The following is an 18,883-nucleotide window of genomic DNA, read 5'->3' on the forward strand; positions in this document are numbered from 1 at the left end:
ATACACGCCATACGAACCTTTCTTACATCTGCTGTGGTGATATGTAGTTATTATTTGACTGTTTTGTGTTCAAGGCCTCTGAAAAGTTTCTTTTTCGTTAGTTATCAGAAGTTAAAAAACGGGCTTTTACATCTAGGTTTACTTAGGAACTCTGGATGGTACGCTGTAGGGTGGAGCTCATTACCATTGAAACATACAAATTCCCTACTGCGCAGACTCTGGCTGCAGAAAATGTACAAGATGTCAGCGTTCTGGAAGGAGATGTTTTGGCTTCAAAACCATACAATGGGAAAAGGCGGAGCAACGCTTTCCATTATATATACAGTCATGGCCAAAAGTTTTGAGAATGACACAACTATTAATTTTCACAAAGTCTGCTGTTTCAGTTTTTATAATGGCAATTTACATATACTCCAGAATGTTATGAGGAGTGATCAGCTCAACTGCAATTAATTGCAAAGTCCCTCTTTGCCTTGAAAATGAACTTTATCACCAAAAACACATTTCCACTGCATTTCAGCCCTGCCACAAAAGGACCAGCTAACATCATTTCAATGACACACAGGTGTCACACACATTAACACAGGTGTGGGTGTTGATGAGGACAAGGCTGGCAATCAATCTGTCATGATTGAGTGACTGGACACTTTAAAAGGAAGATGGTGCATGACACCATTGTTCCTCATCTGTTAGCCATGGTGACCTGCAAGGAAACACGTGCAGCCATCATTGCATTGCACAAAAAGGGCCTAACAGGGAAGTTTATAGCAGCGAGTAAGATTACACCTCAGTCAACCGTCTATCGAATTATCAAGAACTTCAAGGAGAGAGGTTCAATTGTTGCCAAACAGGCTCCAGGGCGCCCAAGAAAGTCCAGCAAGCGCCAGGACCGTCTCCTGAAGGTGTTACGGCTGCGGGATCGGGCCACCACCAGTGCACAGCTTGCTCAGGAATGGCAGCAGGCAGGTGTGAGTGCATCTGCACGCACAGTGAGGCGAAGACTTTTGGAGGAAGGCCTGGTGTCAAGGAGGGCAGCAAAGAAGCCACTTCTCTCCAGTAAAAACATCAGGGACAGACTGATATTCTGCAGAAGGTACAGGGACTGGACTGCTGAGGACTGGGGTAAAGTCATTTTCTCTGATGAATCCCCTTTCCGATTGTTTGGGGCATCTGGAGGAAGGCTTGTTCGGAGAAGACGAGGTGAGCGCTACCATCAGTCCTGTCTCTTGCCAACAGTGAAGCATCCTGAGACCATTCATGTGTGGGGTTGCTTTTCGGTCAAGGGAGTGGGCTCTCTCACAATCTTGCCTAAAAACACAGCCATGAATAAAGAATGGTACCAGAACGTCCTCCAAGAGCAACTTCTCCCAACCATCCAAGGGCAGTTTGGTGATGAAGAATGCCTTTTCCAGCATGATGGAGCACCTTGCCATAAAGCAAAAGTCATAACAAAATGGCTCGGGGAACAAAACATTAAGATTTTGGGCCCTTGGCCAGGAAACTCCCCAGATCTTAATCCCATTGAGAACTTGTGGTCAATCCTCAAGAGGCGGGTGGACAATCAAAAACCCACAAATTCTGACAAACTCCAAGCATTGATTATGCAAGAATGGACTGCCATCAGTCAGGATTTGGTCCAGAAGTTGATTGACAGTATGCCAGGGAGAATTGCAGAGGTCATGAAAAAGAAGGGTCAACACTGCAAATATTGATTCTCAATAAAAGCTTTTGATACTTATGAAATGCTTCTAATTGTATTTCATTATACCATAGAAACATCTGACAAAAACACCTAAAAAACCCTGAAGCAGCAGACTTTGTGAAAATGTAATATTTGTGTCATTCTCAAACCTTTCTGCCATGACTGTACAGTCTATGATGTGCATCATCAACACACTAAAGGGCTCAAAGAAAAAGGGTAACGCAAAAAATATAAATGTTTGCTTTTCATCTTTTCATCATGCAACAAATCTTTTCAAAATTCTAAACCCACCCGCCATCCCACCCAAAACCAACAGACTTGGTTGTGTTCATTTTTAAAGAGCGTATACTGCGATTACAATGGATTCCCTACTAAACAAAAGCTGCACATCAAAATCTTGGATATCAAGACTATCAAAAAAAACACAAACAGACAGGTCGCACAAAGAACTCAACAGAAGGTTTTTTATACAACTAATCCTAGTAAGGTTTCCAGTGCCCTGAATGTTCAAACTACCCCCCCCAAAATATTTTATCTACAGCAAAGTGAAGTCCTGGCAGGTACCTCGGATAACAACTCCCATCCCAACTACTGTAGAAGCAAGTGCATTTACAAGGTTCCCACTCTTCTTCAGAGATCATTTTCCAGGACATTTCAAGGACATTTTCAGTGATGATCAAGCTGGTATGACAGTCTAAATTGAGTTCCTAATTTAGTTCCTAAATAGTCTAATATGTTCCTCTCAGTGGAAGTCTACATTGAAAGACATGCAGTGTGTAGGGATGGGTACCCTTCACATTTGAACCGATACAGTACCGATACCCGGTACCTGGGAATCGGTACCGGTACTCAACGGTACCAATTATCGGTACTTTTGTGTTTTTATGTAGTAATAAATATTAATTTAAAAAAAATCTCAAATTTGTTTAATTTAACATATTTATGGCGTTTACTTGCTCTTTCTGGAGTTTATCAATGAACACACGTGAATACCTGCGGACGGGAAAAAGTCAGTTTTCCGTCTCTTTATAATAACAGGACACACAACTTACTTGTTGGGCATTCACGCACACAGGAACGGTTATAAACAGGGCAGGTAGTCGGAGCGAGAGGGTCCGTCTCAACCATAGACTGTAGAAAATAAACTTAATCCTCATGAAGTTCTGCGTCGCGGTGAGTGCGCGCGCCCGTCAGCTGCAGGCTCCGTTTGGCGCGCTCTTGTGCAGATGCAGAGAGCAGAGACGTGCACCCGGTCAGTCTCTGACTTTATTACAGGGCGAAAGTATGGAAAATCACCTCCTCTTCCACTCCCTCACAGTCACAGGGATGCGTTCAGGTACCGAAACATGGTACCGTTTGATTTTACTTGAGTCGGTACTCGGTAGTACCGACGGAATTCGGTCGGTACCTATAAAAGTACCGAATTCAGTACCCATCCCTAGCAGTGTGTGGCTATCCATGACATCATCTCTTACATGCTTAAAAATGATGGCAAATTGATTATAGAATAATGCAACCACAGATGTACAGCACTTCATTCGTGCAACCAAGTAACAATGATGGGCATCTCTCATCTCAGCGTTCTCTTTTCTCAAAAATTAGAAAATGAGCTAAGTAAAAAAACAAAAGAGCCGGTAAAGGAATCTAGAAGCTGCCTTACTGAAATAAAGAAATAATAATAATAATCAGTGCATAAATAGATCTGAATGACAAAAATGGCCACAAATGTTGAACGGGGATGTATTTTTTAACCTTGTCAGGTCGCACGCATTCATGTTGGAAAAATTTTCCAGGACAGTCTGTGATTTTCCAGGACATCTGACTTTTTCTCCCATTTTCCAGGTGTTTTTCAGTACTGGAAAACTGGTCAACTGTTTTCCAGGTTTTCCAGTTTTTCCAGGACACGTGGGAACCAAGGGAGAGGTTCCGGTGGCCGGTGGTGAGGCTTTCAGCAGTGTGTCTGCCCCCTGGTGGCTGGCTGCAGTATAGGTAAAAAAATCCGTCTCCCCCATTCATTTGAATGGGCGAGCAGTCGAACTTTAAAAAATAAATACACGTGGTACGAATGTTTCTCACATCCGTATGCTGTGGTGATATGTAGTAAGTATCTGTGACGTCACGCTGTAGGGTTACAGTGGCTTCACAGGCTCTGGCTGCACAATGGCTGTGCCCAGGAGAGGGAGGGTTCTGGCTTCAGAACTGTACAACGGGAAGAGGCGGAGCTACGCTGTCCATTTTTATTTACAGTCTATGGTGGGAACCCTGATTTAATAAACATGTGCGTGACAGACGGGTATGAACGGAGAGTGGGAGGAGATCTATGAGTACACAGGAGGTTTGGTCTGTTTTCAGATGTCTTCAGGTGAGTCTGATCTTCATCATTTAAAATGCATCAATTGGAAAACGTATTTGAATATAACTTATCCTCCATTTCATATCAGAAACTTAATTTTCATGTGTTTCTTTTCATACTTTTGTATAATCATCCATTCAGGTGCGCACTGAGGATGATGAGCAACACCAGTGTGCATCTTCAACACAACATCAGTACATTTTTAAATGCTTCAGAAGTTTGAAACATGTGTATACTGCTGTGACTGCACAGAGACGCAGAAGGAACACAACTACGTGTTCAACTATTTACTGCATCCTCTCTGCTTTCAGCCTGGAGACACCAAGCTCTTCTCCTGCCAGCCTCCAGCTCTATCTTTGAGGCATGGAGCGAGTAGTGTGTTCTCAGATCTACCGCCAGCGCTCCCTTTCACCCAAATTTAGAAATGGTCTATTAGGTGTCAGGGAAGAGTCGTCGGGCTGCTCTCAGCGATGCAGCAATTTCACCACTTGAATCCCTGAAAATATAAATGTAGTTCAACTTCCAGGAAGCTTCTGAAAAAGTATATTAAAGCACTGAATGGAAGACTCTGAATCACTCCGATCCATGAAGACACATTTGTATTTGCAGGAATCTGGAAACTTGACAAAGATGCTAAAGGAATCAAACTCTGCAGAAGTTGCTGTTCACACATTTGCAGAAGCAAACACTCTGACTGTCAGGCGAGTATGAAAATTAGATTTTCCCCTCGTCTTTCACGCTCAGACATGAAAACCATCACCACAAACCGCCCAGCAGCTGCTTTAAGTTCTGCGGGCTGAGGATGTGCTGACGTGACCTCAATCCGCTGCCTCGCTAGCTGCCTACTTAGGTCACGGTCGTCTGGGCCTGTAAGAGCTACTCCTTCATCAGGTCGGACTAAAGCCTCACACACACTGCCCATCACCGGCGTGGATTAGAGGGCTAGCTGAACACACACACACACACACACACACACACACACACACACACACACACACACACACACACACACACACACACACGTCTGAAGCTGTCTGCTTCACTGAGTCATGGGAGGCTGCGACCACTCTCCACAAAACATCACCTGGAAACGCGGTGAGCCCAGAGGTTCTGTTTTGAACATAAGCTCATAAATCCAGCTCTCTGTGGAGCATTATCACATCAGGGTGCCTCCTTTAAATCCTCCGCCAACATACAACAACATGTTAACAGAATTAAGAGCAAAAATCCCCGTTTAACTCATGCAACATGAGACCCAAAGATCATCCACAGCTCGAATGATGTACTCTGAATATCCCGATCCACACTCTGCTCATCAGCAGGTGACTGAAGAAGAAGAAGAAGAAGAAGAAGAAGAAGAAGAAGAAGAAGAGAAGAAGAAGAAGAAGAAGAAGAAGAAGAAGAAGAAGAAGAAGAAGAAGAAGAAGAAGAAGAAGAAGAAGAAGAAGAAGAAGAAGAAGAAGAAGAAGGTGGAGTACGTGAACAGTCAGCTGCAGTCACTCACCTGTTAGTCGCTGAGATGAGCGGACAGGGATTCAGCTTTGAGACAAAGTTTGAGTCCATCTCTGTGAAGACAGAACACAAAACATGAACATTAGATTCACTCAAATACAAGAGGATGAAAAGAGGGCGGTCGTAAAACATTTGACTAATTATTACCAGTTTCATACAGAGGACTGAAGAGGCAAACCACATCTGGGTATCCCTTTGAAACATCAAATAAGAGTCTCTCCTTTAATTATGACTTAAAGACCAGGTACATTTATTTCAGTGAGTTTATTTAAGCTTCTATTATGAAGCATTGAGAATAAAAATATCTGGACATTATTTCAAAAAGAGTTTGCCAGGTGATAAATCAGTTTTGTTCGTTTTTTTCAGGCAGGCAAAACGACTAAAAACAAAAGTCTATCATGCAAATTATAATTCCTTCTTGCACTTTAAAGCTCCTGTGAAGAGTCTTTAGCTGGTTTTGAAGAAGACAGATATTAAAGTCAAACTAGACCATCAGCAGCAGGACTGACACTTCCTTTGTTGTAATTTTTAAAGCCTGTAGCTGCTGTGAGGGGTCAGGGGTCAGACCAGGTGATTGACAGCTCACAGATGGAACAGCCTTTCTGAACTCTATCCTCTGTTAACATTCACAGTGAGGGATCAATGTGACTGAAGAGACAGCACAATGAGAGGTTTTGATAGGAAGCACGACTCACAGATGCACCGGACAAGTAGTCAGATAAGAGGTCAAACTTTGTCCACAGGGGGGCGCCAAAACAGATGTGCAGGAAGTTCCTCACAGGAGCTTTGAACTCAAGAGTAGGGACTTACTCCAATGAACCCAGTATTGACTAGATATGCCATTTCTGACCTGTGGTCCAGTCAATACAACAATGTCCAGTGTGTTATTCCACTGGGATAAGTACACATCAAGAGAGTGAGAAGCTTGAATAGGACACTGACTCAACACAGTCAAAAAACAGTTTGCATCAACATTATAGACTATATATTGAAAATGATGTAATTTTGGATCCATGTGAAGCCAAGAGGATAACAGCACCTCCTGCTGACTGGCTGCAGTATCGCTCATGAACCCGCCTCCCCTATCATTGGACAGAGTTTGGTAAGAGAGCGTTCAGTTTTGCTGCTCCTACTGCTTGGAATAAACTCCAGAAGGACTTGAATCTGTCGGATCTCATCTCTCTGGACACCTTTAAGTCTATCTTAAATGAAAGACAGACCCCAGAACAGTGCCTGTGTTTTTAAATGCTGTTTTATAATCATCACAAACAATCACAATCTGCACTTTACTTGAAAATAAGTTGCACTTTTAAATTATTATTGTTTGCTTCTACATACTGTCTGCATATATGTTCCATGTTGTTGAGTTGTGCCATTTATTCTGACGTGTGCTGCTGACCTCTTGGCCAGGTCGCCCTTGAAAATGAGGTCTTGATCTCAATGGGACTTATCTGGTTAAATAAAGGTTAAATAAAAAAATAATAATAATAAAATTATCCTAGAGGGAACATCAGTCAAACTATAAAATTAGGGGCGCTAGTGGCCCACATTCAGCGTTAGCTTGCTTATCAAACGAGGATGAAAAACAAGATTAAAAACACGTTATAGAGTGCGTACAGAAGCTTTCTTCGAAATGCATTTCATGTTTTCGAGCTACTTAACATTTAACCCTTATTCTGAGGCCTTCACAAGATGTAATAATTACAGCTGTAATAAATCAGCCCTCATACTGTATATATATAATTCAAAGGTAACAATAGATGTTATTTTCATCTTATTCAATGTTAAAGGTGACATATCATGCAAAATGGACTTTTTCATGGTTCTCTACCTGAAATATGTGTCCCTGGCATGTCTTCAAACCCCCCGAGAATGAAAAAAATCCATTCTGCCCCTGTTTTGATTTCTACACCTTTCTGTAAATGTGTGTGAAACGAGCCGTTTCAGACTTCCGTGTTTTTGTTACGTAACAACAATATCCGGTCTGTCACGGAGTCAGAGCTTGGAGCTTGTTCAGCCCATAGACTGTATAAAATAATACTGAATCCCCCCTCCGTTTTTCATTACCTGCACACATGTGTGCTAACAAGGAGCTTAGGAGGGAGGCATGCTAGTTGTAGGCTGTCTTAATAAACACAAAGGTCGGTTTTACTTCCCACGTCTGCAGATTTGAAGATCTAGTGGATGATTTTTATTTATCATGGATAAGTGCTAGCGCTAGTTAGCATAGCTACATAGCTACATGTTCATAGCTGTAGCTGTGTACCAAGACACACGTCTACATACTGATAAATAAAACAACAAGAAACACAGAATCTGTGACCAATCCTTCAGAAAAGGTCCCGCTGCCTTTCTGGCAAAGCTCGGTTTTACTCCCCACGTCTGCAGATTTGAAGATCTAGTGGATGATTTTTATTTGTCATGGATAAGTGCTAGCGCTAATTAGCATAGCCACATAGCTACATGTTCATAGCTGTAGCTGTAGCTGTGTACCAAGACACACGTCGACATACTGTCAAATAAAACAACAAGAAACACTACATCTGTGACCAATCCTTCAGAAAGGTCCTGCTACAGGCGCCTCTCCGTCAGGATCAGATTCTGGATCAGATTCAGAGGGTTGAAGTAACGTGATCTCTGAGCAGCCGTGTATATTCAGCCAACATGTAAACATTAGATCAACGTGCTGGAGAGCCGAGACCACATCCACTTCCTGAGGGGGCGTGGTCAGAGAGAAAACAGAGTGTTCTGAGGGGGACTGAAGAAGAGGGATTTTCAGGCATGCCAAAATCTGATTTCAAAGTGTTTTTTTGAGCATAAACTTTAAAGACATGTTTTGGAGACCTCTTAGACCAATATATATTGATGAAAAAAGCGTGATATGTCACCTTTAAAGAAAACTTGAACATGAAGAATAATTTCCATTCCTGCAGATTAAGCCTCTTCAATCAGGTCCAGCCTTGAACAAATCATAATGCTGTATTAAATAAACAACACACCATAATCCAGCACAACACTGCAGCCCCTTCTGCTCCTCCAACCAGAGGATATTCAAATGTAGGAGGTCTGAAAGTGACAGCTGATCCAGGTTCTGCCTTAAAATGTCACACTGTCTGCTCGGCATCGTTTCCTGTCAGCTCCTGTTTATATTTAGGTCTGTAGCTGTGAAATGAATAAACATCAGGTTGATCTTCGCCGCTGCACGCCGACAGGGCCGTCCTCGCTCACTCAGGTGGGATGACACCGCTGCCACGCTGACGACATCTCTACTCCGCCTGTCAACCTCCAAAGCGGCTTCAGGAGCATCTGCGGTCGGCTCAGGCTTGTTTATGTGAGGACATGAAAGTAAACATCTCAGGAAGATGTTTGTGACAGAGAGAGGAAACACGGAGTGCGGCGCTGAGCTCTGGTTGGCCGGTTCCTGCTCTGCTTACTGTCTGTTAATCCTGTGAATACAGTCGTCAGCATAATCCTGTTCATTTAAATTGAAATTAAGACCTAAAGTTGAAGAATAAGCACTAAAACTTCCTTCTACATTTACATTTATTTCAGACAGATATGTTCTGCATGTTTATTTTCCTGATCTGATTAAGAAACATGGCTGACTTTGAATTATAGAGGAAAAGCTTGATACAAATGTGAAATTATACTCTTCTGTGGTATTCTATGTTCTACAGGGGATCAGCTCAATACTCAAAGATCCAAACAACAAGAACTGAACTTGTCCTCGTCTTTTACGGGGCTGCAGGGTGAACATTGTGCCAGGAGGCTGTGCAGGGGCGCAGTCATGTTTTGGTGTTGCTGGTGGACGACATGACAGCTCAAAAGTGAAGCCAAAACATTCAGAGCTCCATCTACTGACTGGCTGCAGTATAAGTCATAAAGCCTCCTCCATGTTGACAGATGGAACATGGGTCAAACTATGAAATTAAAATACCAGTCAGTTAAATGTGCCTTATGTCATTATAATCTGTTCTTATAAAGCTTTTTTAAAAGGTTCTTTAATGTTCTACTATGAGGAATAACATGAACTAAAAGGAGAGACCCCCTCACTCCTGTTTCAGCTTCCCTCCATTGGCTCCAAAAACATTTTAGAATTGATTTTAAGATTTTACTGTTGACTTTTAAAGCACACTCTGGACTTGAATCCCAGTACATATCTGATCTCCTCCCCCCATACATGCCTGGTTATATGAGGTCCTGAGGTCGCAGGGTATGACCACAGTAAAGGCAGAGGACCAAAGGTGACCGGGCTTTTCTGTCAGAGCTCAAACCCTCGCTTTTAGAAACACATTTTTAAGTATACAGGAGATGTCACCTGAGCATGTTTTAATCAATTATTTTTCGTTGTTTTTATTCTTCCAAGATTGTTTTCATTCCTTTTATTTGTCTTCCTCACATTTCTCTTTTATTGTCTTTGAGTTTCTTTCTTATTTCTAAAGCACTTTGTAACCCTGTTTGAAAAGTACTATATAAATAATAATAATAATAATAATAATAATAATAATAATAATAATAATAATAATAATAATAATTGAAATTTTTGTATTATTATTTGTATCATTGCATTATTATTATTATTATTTTAGTATGATTTATTATCATAATCATTAATATTATTATTGTTGCGGTTGTTATTATTATAACTTTGTATTATTGTGTATTCTTCCCATTCATTTTATTATTATCTTGTATTCTGCATTATTATTATTATTATTATTATTATTATTATTATTATTATTATTTTTTTTTTTATTATTATTATTATTGCTACTATTCTTATTTATTATTATTATTATTATTATTATTATTATTATTATTATTATTATTATGTTTATTAACATTGTTATTCATATCATTATTATTAGATTGTACTGTTATTGTAATAATAGTTATTATTATTATTATTATTATTATTAATAATAATAATAATTTATTAATATTGTTATAATTATTATTTGTTTATTATTATTAGTATGATTATTACTATTATTATTTGTTTATTATTTGTTTATTATTATTATTATTATTATTGTTATTATCATTATGTTTATTAACATTGTTATTCATATCATTATTATTAGATTGTACTGTTATTGTAATAATATTTATTATTATTATTATTATTAATAATAATTTATTAATATTGTTATAATTATTATTATTTGTTTATTATTAGTAGTATGATTATTACTATTATTATTTGTTGTTTATTATTATTATTATTATTATTATTATTATTATTATTATTATTATTATTATGTTTATTATATTATTGGTATTGTTTATAGTGGTATTAGTATTAGTAGTAGTAGTATTAGTATTGACTGCTCTGTATTATCAGAATAAAGGAGGCACAGTGAGAGGAAACAACAAACACTCACACAAGAGTCATTTAAGGTTCCATAACTGCAGGTCTCTGCCTCAAACCCACACAGGGATTCTGTTCTTCTATAGACTGGACCCACCTGAGGGATCTGTGATGGTTTATCAGTGTTGCGTGGTGGACGGGGCGGATGTTCCTATAAACATAGATTATCATCAGACAGTAACTGATGGATTACTAAACCAGACCCTCATCCATGTGACAGCAGAGAGATGCATCCAGACATCAGACAGTAAAGAAAGTCTGAAATCTGCTACAGGCTAACCGCTGGCTACGCTGCAGAAACAGAGATGCTGGCAGTAAATATGCTACTTGTTTGTTTTCCTGCTGAAGTCCTCCAGCTGCTCTGCCTGATCTCTGTGTGATGTACAGTTTCTGCATGGACAGATTGTTTTCTTTTCGCTGTCTGCTTGTTAGTGCACTTAGCTATAGGTGAATGGTTTGCTGGAAGGTATTAAACACCCCCCTACTCTCTGTTTTATATAAAACTTAACCCAGAAACAGAGAGGAAGGCTGGCTGCTGTGGGACTACACTCCCTGGATACAGCTCAGATACACGCAGGTCTATGTGCTGTGTTTCTGCCAGGGAACACTTCAGTTAATGTATTACATTTTCCCTCTTCCTGCACATCCTGAATGAGCTGTGAATGATCCTGAATCAATGATGTGCTCATATATAAGCTAATATCAAAATACCTTCATTAAAACAGTTTTTGGACATGAAGCAGCAGATCCTGTTGGTGATGAAGTAACAACCTAAGTTGGTGTTCACCTCTGTGACACAAAGACAGATACCTGCAAACACACCTGCTGATCCTCCTTCTGAGACTCACTGTGATGAATGAACCCGCTGCAGCTGAGAATTAAACTGTAGAAATGTTCATGCACACAGGAGCACAACCCGCAATAGACGCCGTGCTGCAGACTGATGATTGGGTAATGTGTTCAAGCAGCTGATTGGTTGTTTGCACTCACAGGCTGCTGGTCAAACAACCGTCTGTGCCCGACTCGGGACAAGCTCCAAGTTTTATCCAGGCCGCAGACTGGAGGGAGCAGATCCACTTAGCTTTCTCACTGCACTGCCTCCTTTTGCTTTGGCCATTCAATTGACAAGCAGCCAGCCGGTAAGAGCACATTAAGTTTTAATCTGAGCGTGATGCATGCTTATCGCTCCTGACGGCCACAAATGAACTTTTGTCGCTGGCAGCTGCAGGGGGAAACAAAGCAGAAACACGAGAGGAGGGGGACACTTTTAAAAAGCTCGTATACACAGTGTTCTTACAAGTCTGTGCTGTTTGTGCTGTCAGAGCAGACTGTGTATGAGGACCGTCGCTGTGCTGACTAACCGGTGTCAGATCAGGACGTTCTCATCCACTGCTGTGTACAAAAAGCAATGCTCTTCATTTATATATTCTCCTCATGATCTGAGGCCACGTCAGAGACCACTGCTGTTTGCACGAGACACACGAGGCTTCCATCTGTCTCCAGTGTGAATCCAACAACAGTGATATCAAAGAGCAGGGCTACACTTTGAGTCGCTATGAAAGTACTTCAGGTGTGACCACTGACTGTATAAATAATGGATGTAGCATCTGTGATGTCACCCATCTGTTCCTGAGCGCTGTTTTGAAGCCTGTGGACGGCAGGAGCCATATTGGAAAAGCTGAACTCAATCAAACTTAGTGTGAGGTAAAGAGGCGGGGTTTGAGCCTCCGAGCCAACAGCTACAGCATTCCTGCCTGTCAGTCAAGTCAGTCATATCCTTATATGGGCAAAACTCATAATCTTAAAATCTTCTGAACTGTCACATTCGAAAAAAATAATCAGTGTGTGCCAATATTAGCTCTTCGGACCCAAGCCGTTTTTTGAACCAGGCTGTAAACATTTTTATATTTTATTATTTTACTGTAAAGATCGTCTTCTTTGAATGTGTGTGAATGTGGTTTCTGGTGTTTCTGCAGAAAGCCTCAAGCTGATTCTCGATGAACTGCAGTTTATAACACTTGCGCATGGGCTTCATATTTTTAAAACCTGAGGTTGCCGCTTAGAAAGACCACAATGTGGGAGTTAGGAGGCGCTGGTTGGACTAAATAACGTGAAATTGAACACAGAAGACTGAGGTCACACAGGAGGAAAAAAATACAGTCATCTTTTCAAATCCACATCAACACCATGATATGTTTTCTAAACTTAAACTAGTAGTTTATAGGGGTGTAACGATTTTAACAAAGATTCCATTCTTATCATGATTTGTGGTTGCCGATACCATTAAAGGATGATATTGGTTCATTTAGAACGATACGATCCGAAACGATTCAGGGACTTGAAATCGATTCAGGAACTTTTTAGCCAAAAATTCAACCAGTGTGACTGTGAAATAAAAACCTTGATACTGGACAGTCCTAGATTCCTGTTGTTTCTTGTAAGGGTGTCAGGTATAAATTAATTATGGATACAATCAAACAAGAAAACAACAATTAATGGGAAATGCATTCACATTTTGTTTAAATAAAGTGCAACCAACAATTCAAGTTGAATTAACAGGTTAACCTTTTCTGCTGTCATTTTCAATAAAAGTATGCTGGCGCGTGGCGATAACATCACAGACAGGCAGCCTGAATTGAGTAACGTTTGACGTCTTTATCATTAAAAGTGTAAAAAACACACATCCATATAAAGTCTGCCGTGCTTAAATCCAATTCATTATTTCCTAGTCGATCGATACAATCGATTTATTACCTTTTAAAACGATGTTAGATCGATATATGTCGTCCGGAAGGCCAACTTGCTGAGCACAGATCAATGTAGTAGATGAATCATTAGACCCCTAGTAGTTTAAGTTGTAAGTATGTGGTCGGGGAGGGTGCAGACCGGTACAGATGGATGCAGAGGTGGAGAAACACAAAAACAAACATGGAGAGCTCTCCAGAAGACTTGTGGCGTGTGACCAAGCCAAAAATGTCTTTTTATAAAGTGTACATCTCATCACAAAGTGGTGACACTTAGCAATGGCAAGTCTACGGTGGCCCTGAAGTGCAAATCACAACGGCAAATCAGAAAACACAACGGCAAATCAGAAAACATAACGGCAAATCAGAAAACACAACGGCAAATCAGAAAACACAACGGCAAATCAGAAAACACAACGGCAAATCAAAAAACACAACGGCAAATCAAAAAACACAACGGCAAATCAGACAACACAACGGCAAATCAGAAAACACAACGGCAAATCAGACAACACAACGGCAAATCAGACAACACAACGGCAAATCAGACAACACAACGGCAAATCAGACAACACAACGGCAAATCAGACAACACAACGGCAAATCAGAAAACACAACGGCAAATCAGACAACACAACGGCAAATCAGAAAACACAACGGCACCAGAAGAAGTGTTTTCTGATATGCAGTTGTGTTTTCTGATTTGCCATAGTGTTTTCTGATTTGCCGTTGTGTTTTCTGATTTGCCGTTGTGTTTTCTGATATGCAGTTGTGATTTGCACTCCAGGGCCACCGTACAAGTGTAATGTTGTCGGGTCATGAGCTGTTAGTGAAGACCATTTCATAAGGCTTAGTGTCAAAGCAAACTCTGCTTTGTACCGACCCTCGTTGTTGAAGCAGTCAGAGGTGAAGTGGTTGGCACAAACAAACTAATTAGCACCACCTGCAGCACCTGACATGTTGTTGTTATAATGACAAGAAACCAATGTTTTCTTTGGTTCTCTGGTGTTGGGACAGAAAATGCACATCCAGCAGTTAGTGTGTCTGACTCTAACCTTTGACATCTTGACTCTGCAGCATGGAAGCAAGATCACACGAGTGTAGGAGGATGCAGAATCGTTTGAGAGGTGGGATAAGTTTTGACCTTGACCTGACCTCTGAAGCTGTTTTCTAAGTAGTTGGGCTACAGAAACAATGCAGAGTACTTCTCTCCTCCTCACTCTCACTGTTGCTCGTCTGGAGGATGACTTAAGTTTATATGTCATTTTTTCATTGTATTGGACCTTTAACCAAACTGATTTTTCATGTCAAGCACATGTTAGCAAGAGATCCTTCCAACAGATGCTGCCTTGCAAAAAAAAAGCTGCCATGAGGACATTTTCCACTCTCTTATCTAAACTCCTGTCAACACATCTAATGCAACAATTTTCTTCTTTTTTTGCTCTATTTCAAGATAAGAACAAATCCCAGATAAGAAGACTTTGGTGCATTTCTGAATCTTCTTTAAAATGATGCAACACTGAGGTCAGACTACACAATCGTTTTGTCTGTTATGATGGTCACTGTGTCAGATTAGGAGATCACAAAGACATATTTGTGCTGTGACTTGAATGACAGACATAACAGACTACATGGTGGTACCCGACCAACGATCACAACCAATGTGATGATGCTGGAGGGAAGGGGAAACGCTAACTGCAGTTGCTCCATCTCTCAACAACGTCTCTCTTTCTTTAGTCTGTCCTGGTCGTCCCTCGATGACACACATCTATGCTTCTCACTTTTGCATGTGCAGAGCGCTCTGTGTTCTCATTGGTCAACCTCACTGATGTGATAGAACACATCGTAGAAATCAAACATGCTACCCCTTCTGGCAGGAGGTTGGGGGGGCGTCTCAGATGTGGCTTTGGTTGTTGTTCAGATCAACCATCTGTTTCTGAAGCCGATAGTCGGCGGGTGCCATATTGGAAATGTTGAACTCAACCTAACTGCTGTCGAGTGTGAGGTAAAGAGGCGGGCTTTGATCCTCCTCGCCAACACCTACGGTGTTCTCATCTGTTAGTCAAGTCAGCTGTGCCTCTTATTATGCAAAACTTGTAATCTTAAAAGCTTTGAAACTGCCGCAAAAAAATTCACTCCCCGTTCAATGTGTGCTAATCAAGAAATGAGCTATTCAGACTGCACTTTTAGACCAGGCTGTAAACATGTTTATTTCTGCTTTATAGATCGTCTATTTTGAATAGGTGTGTATGTGGTTTTCGCTACTTCCAGAGCCATACTCTAGTGGGCACTCGAGGAACTGCAGTTTTTAACACTTCCACTTTGGCTTCAATTCTCGCTCCTGGTCCTGACACCATATGCCTACAGAGAGAGGTGGGTTTAAAAGATACATTTCCTCTTACATAGATGTTAGTGAGAGAGGCCGACTGAGCTTCCTGTGACGAAAGGTGTAAAATAGGATCGCTATTTAAAAACAAGGTAAAAACAGAAACTTTGGCTGTCACATCCACGTCTTACACACAGCTTATGTTAAAAGTCATCTGTTTATCTCTCTGACTTGTTCCACCTTAATTGCTTCCAAAGTTACCGTCACTGCTGATGCCAGCAGCCAGCTCTGTCTGCACTGGGTTTACTCACTATGATGAAAATAGGACGTGATTAACAACTTATGCAAGTGTGCAGAAGTTGTCCACTTCTATCAGAGACGCTCCTCTCTGACGGAGACCTAATGGCTGTAATTAAATTAGAGGGGGAGGGGTCATCTGAGACATCAACAGAATCTAACGTTCTCTCCATTTAAAAAAGGAAACAAACAAACAAAACGCCTAAAGAGCAGAAATCTGCAGTGAATGACTTTATGGACTAACACAAGTACAATCAAAGTGAAATAATGTTAATACAGACTCAGCACAGGCTGTGATTCTGCTCTATAATGCATCAAAAATGTTAAACTGAAGCAATCATTCAGAGGATAAAGACGTCTTTCCTGTTTTTAAAGCCAGAAAACTGTTCTCTGCATGTCTCCCAGCTGTCAATCCCCTCTGCGTGAAATGCTTAATGTTCTTCTGAGAGAAATAAGATGAAAGTTTGATCATCCCTGCAGGAAAAATGAGGTCACTGAAGCAATAAACAGTAAGAGGCTAAAGCAAAGACAAACCAAGCAAAGAGGGAACTCATCTGATGGTTTTACTACCACAATCATTTACAGAGTTTCAAAGATAGCAGATATATGTGCTAAATGAGTCTCATTATGTATGCATGATTCAATATCTGAAAAAAGATCACTCCAACCAAACATAATCTGCTCTTTTAGGGCACCGAGGAGCTTCAGAGGAATAATTAGACGCTTTAATGCCTTGCTCAGAGGCACTTCACGATAAGTGCTGAAGGAGGGAGACTTGTTAACCATCAGGGTGGAGGACAGAGTGCTTCATCACAGCTGTTTGATTTGGTCCATTGTATTCTTTCAAAGGAATCACTTTAATGTGACACGATATACTTTATAACAGCTGTGGAGCGAGAGATTAACATTAACAGCTGGGACGGAAGAAGAACTTTTCTAGTCCAAATGATGAAGAGAGGCAAAAACACAACACACAACATCAGCTTGCAAGGAAACAGGCCATAATGGCTGAAATGTGAATCAGATTCTTCCTTGTCTGACAACATTACAGAAGGGATCAGTAAACAGAGAGAGACCTGTTTGTTAAAGAGGAAGATGATTTTTTAAGTCAGCATCTTCAATTTATTGCCCTTCTATAAGCTGCTGGACTCCATCCACAAAACCAATGATTTGATCCATGCACATCACAGGAGATTAAAGAGTTATGGTGCCTTCATTTGTTCATTCTTTGTGTTATGTTGTGACATAAAAACATTGTGTTTACTGTTAGTAGCCAAAGCTTTACACTTACATGAACAAACCAGGACATAGAGGCAGAAGTAGATCAGCAACTCCCAGGTTATGCATTATAAAATGACTGTTTTTGGAGAGTCTGGTAGGAATATTGAGACTTTTAAAGACAATTAAAGACTCATCTATGTAGTCTGACTTTTACGTAGGTTTTTTTTTTATAAGTTCCTTTAATTATCATTTTAATGTGATTATATATTTATTTTAATAATATTTTCTTTTATGTTTTTTTAACTCTTCATTTTGTATTATCTTATTACTATTTCTTATTGCTATTTTAGTGTTTTTATTTACTTTTTAATGTCTTAACTACTCAATCAATCAATCAATCTTTATTTGTATACCGCCAAATCACAACAAACGTTTACTCAGGACGCTTTTACAAACATAGGAGGTCTAGACCACACTATGTCAAAGTGTAAGAAAAATTTAAACATGACTAGTATACTAGTCATCTTTTATCTTTTATTTTTATTTTTTAAAGGTGACATATCACGCTTTTTTCATCAATATATATTGGTCTAAGAGGTCCCCAAAACATGTCTTTAAAGTTTATGCTCAAAAAAACACTTTGAAATCAGATTTTGGTCTGCCTGAAAAACCCTCTTCTTCAGTCCTCCTCAGAACACTCTGTTTTCTCTCTGACCACGCCCCCTCAGGAAGTGGATGTGCCTCGGCTGTCCAGCACGTTGATCTAATGTTTACGTGTTGGCTGAATTCACACGGCTGCTCAGAGATCACGTTACTTCAACCCTCTGAATCTGATCCAGAATCTGATCCTGACAGAGAGGCGCCTGTAGCAGGACCTTTCTGAACCATTGGTCATAGATTTAGTGTTTCTTGTTTGTGTTTATTTATCAGTATGTCGACGTGTGTCTTGGTACACAGCTACGAACATGTAGCTATGTGGCTATGCTAACTAGCGCTAGCACTTATCCATGATAAATAAAAATCATCCACTAGATCTTCAAATCTGCAGATGTGGGGAGTAAAACCGACCTCTACCAGAAAATCAGTGGGACCTTTTCTGAAGGATTGGTCACAGATTCTGTGTTTCTTGTTGTTTTATTTGTCAGTATGTCGACGTGTGTCTTGGTACACAGCTACAGCTACAGCTGCGAAAATGTAGCTATGTGGCTATGCTAATTAGCGCTAGCACTTATCCATGACAAATAAAAATCATCCACTAGATCTTCAAATCTGCAGACGTGGGGAGTAAAACCGACCTTTGTGTTTATTAAGACAGCCTACAACTAGCATGCCTCCCTCCTAAGCTCCTTGTTAGCAC

General features: G+C 40.4%; 1 long non-coding RNA gene across 1 annotated transcript in view; it reads right to left on the reverse strand.

Annotated features, from left to right (window-relative positions):
- Positions 1 to 18,883, reverse strand: part of LOC117823626 — a 180,051-nt gene that overhangs the window by 70,930 nt on the left and 90,238 nt on the right. Inside the window, exon 3 of the long non-coding RNA XR_004633439.1 lies at positions 5,560 to 5,620. This is a non-coding gene — a long non-coding RNA (uncharacterized LOC117823626). The remainder of the gene's footprint in view (positions 1 to 5,559; positions 5,621 to 18,883) is intronic.

This window comes from Notolabrus celidotus, chromosome 13 (genome assembly GCF_009762535.1).
Source record: "Notolabrus celidotus isolate fNotCel1 chromosome 13, fNotCel1.pri, whole genome shotgun sequence".
Taxonomy (NCBI): domain Eukaryota; kingdom Metazoa; phylum Chordata; class Actinopteri; order Labriformes; family Labridae; genus Notolabrus; species Notolabrus celidotus.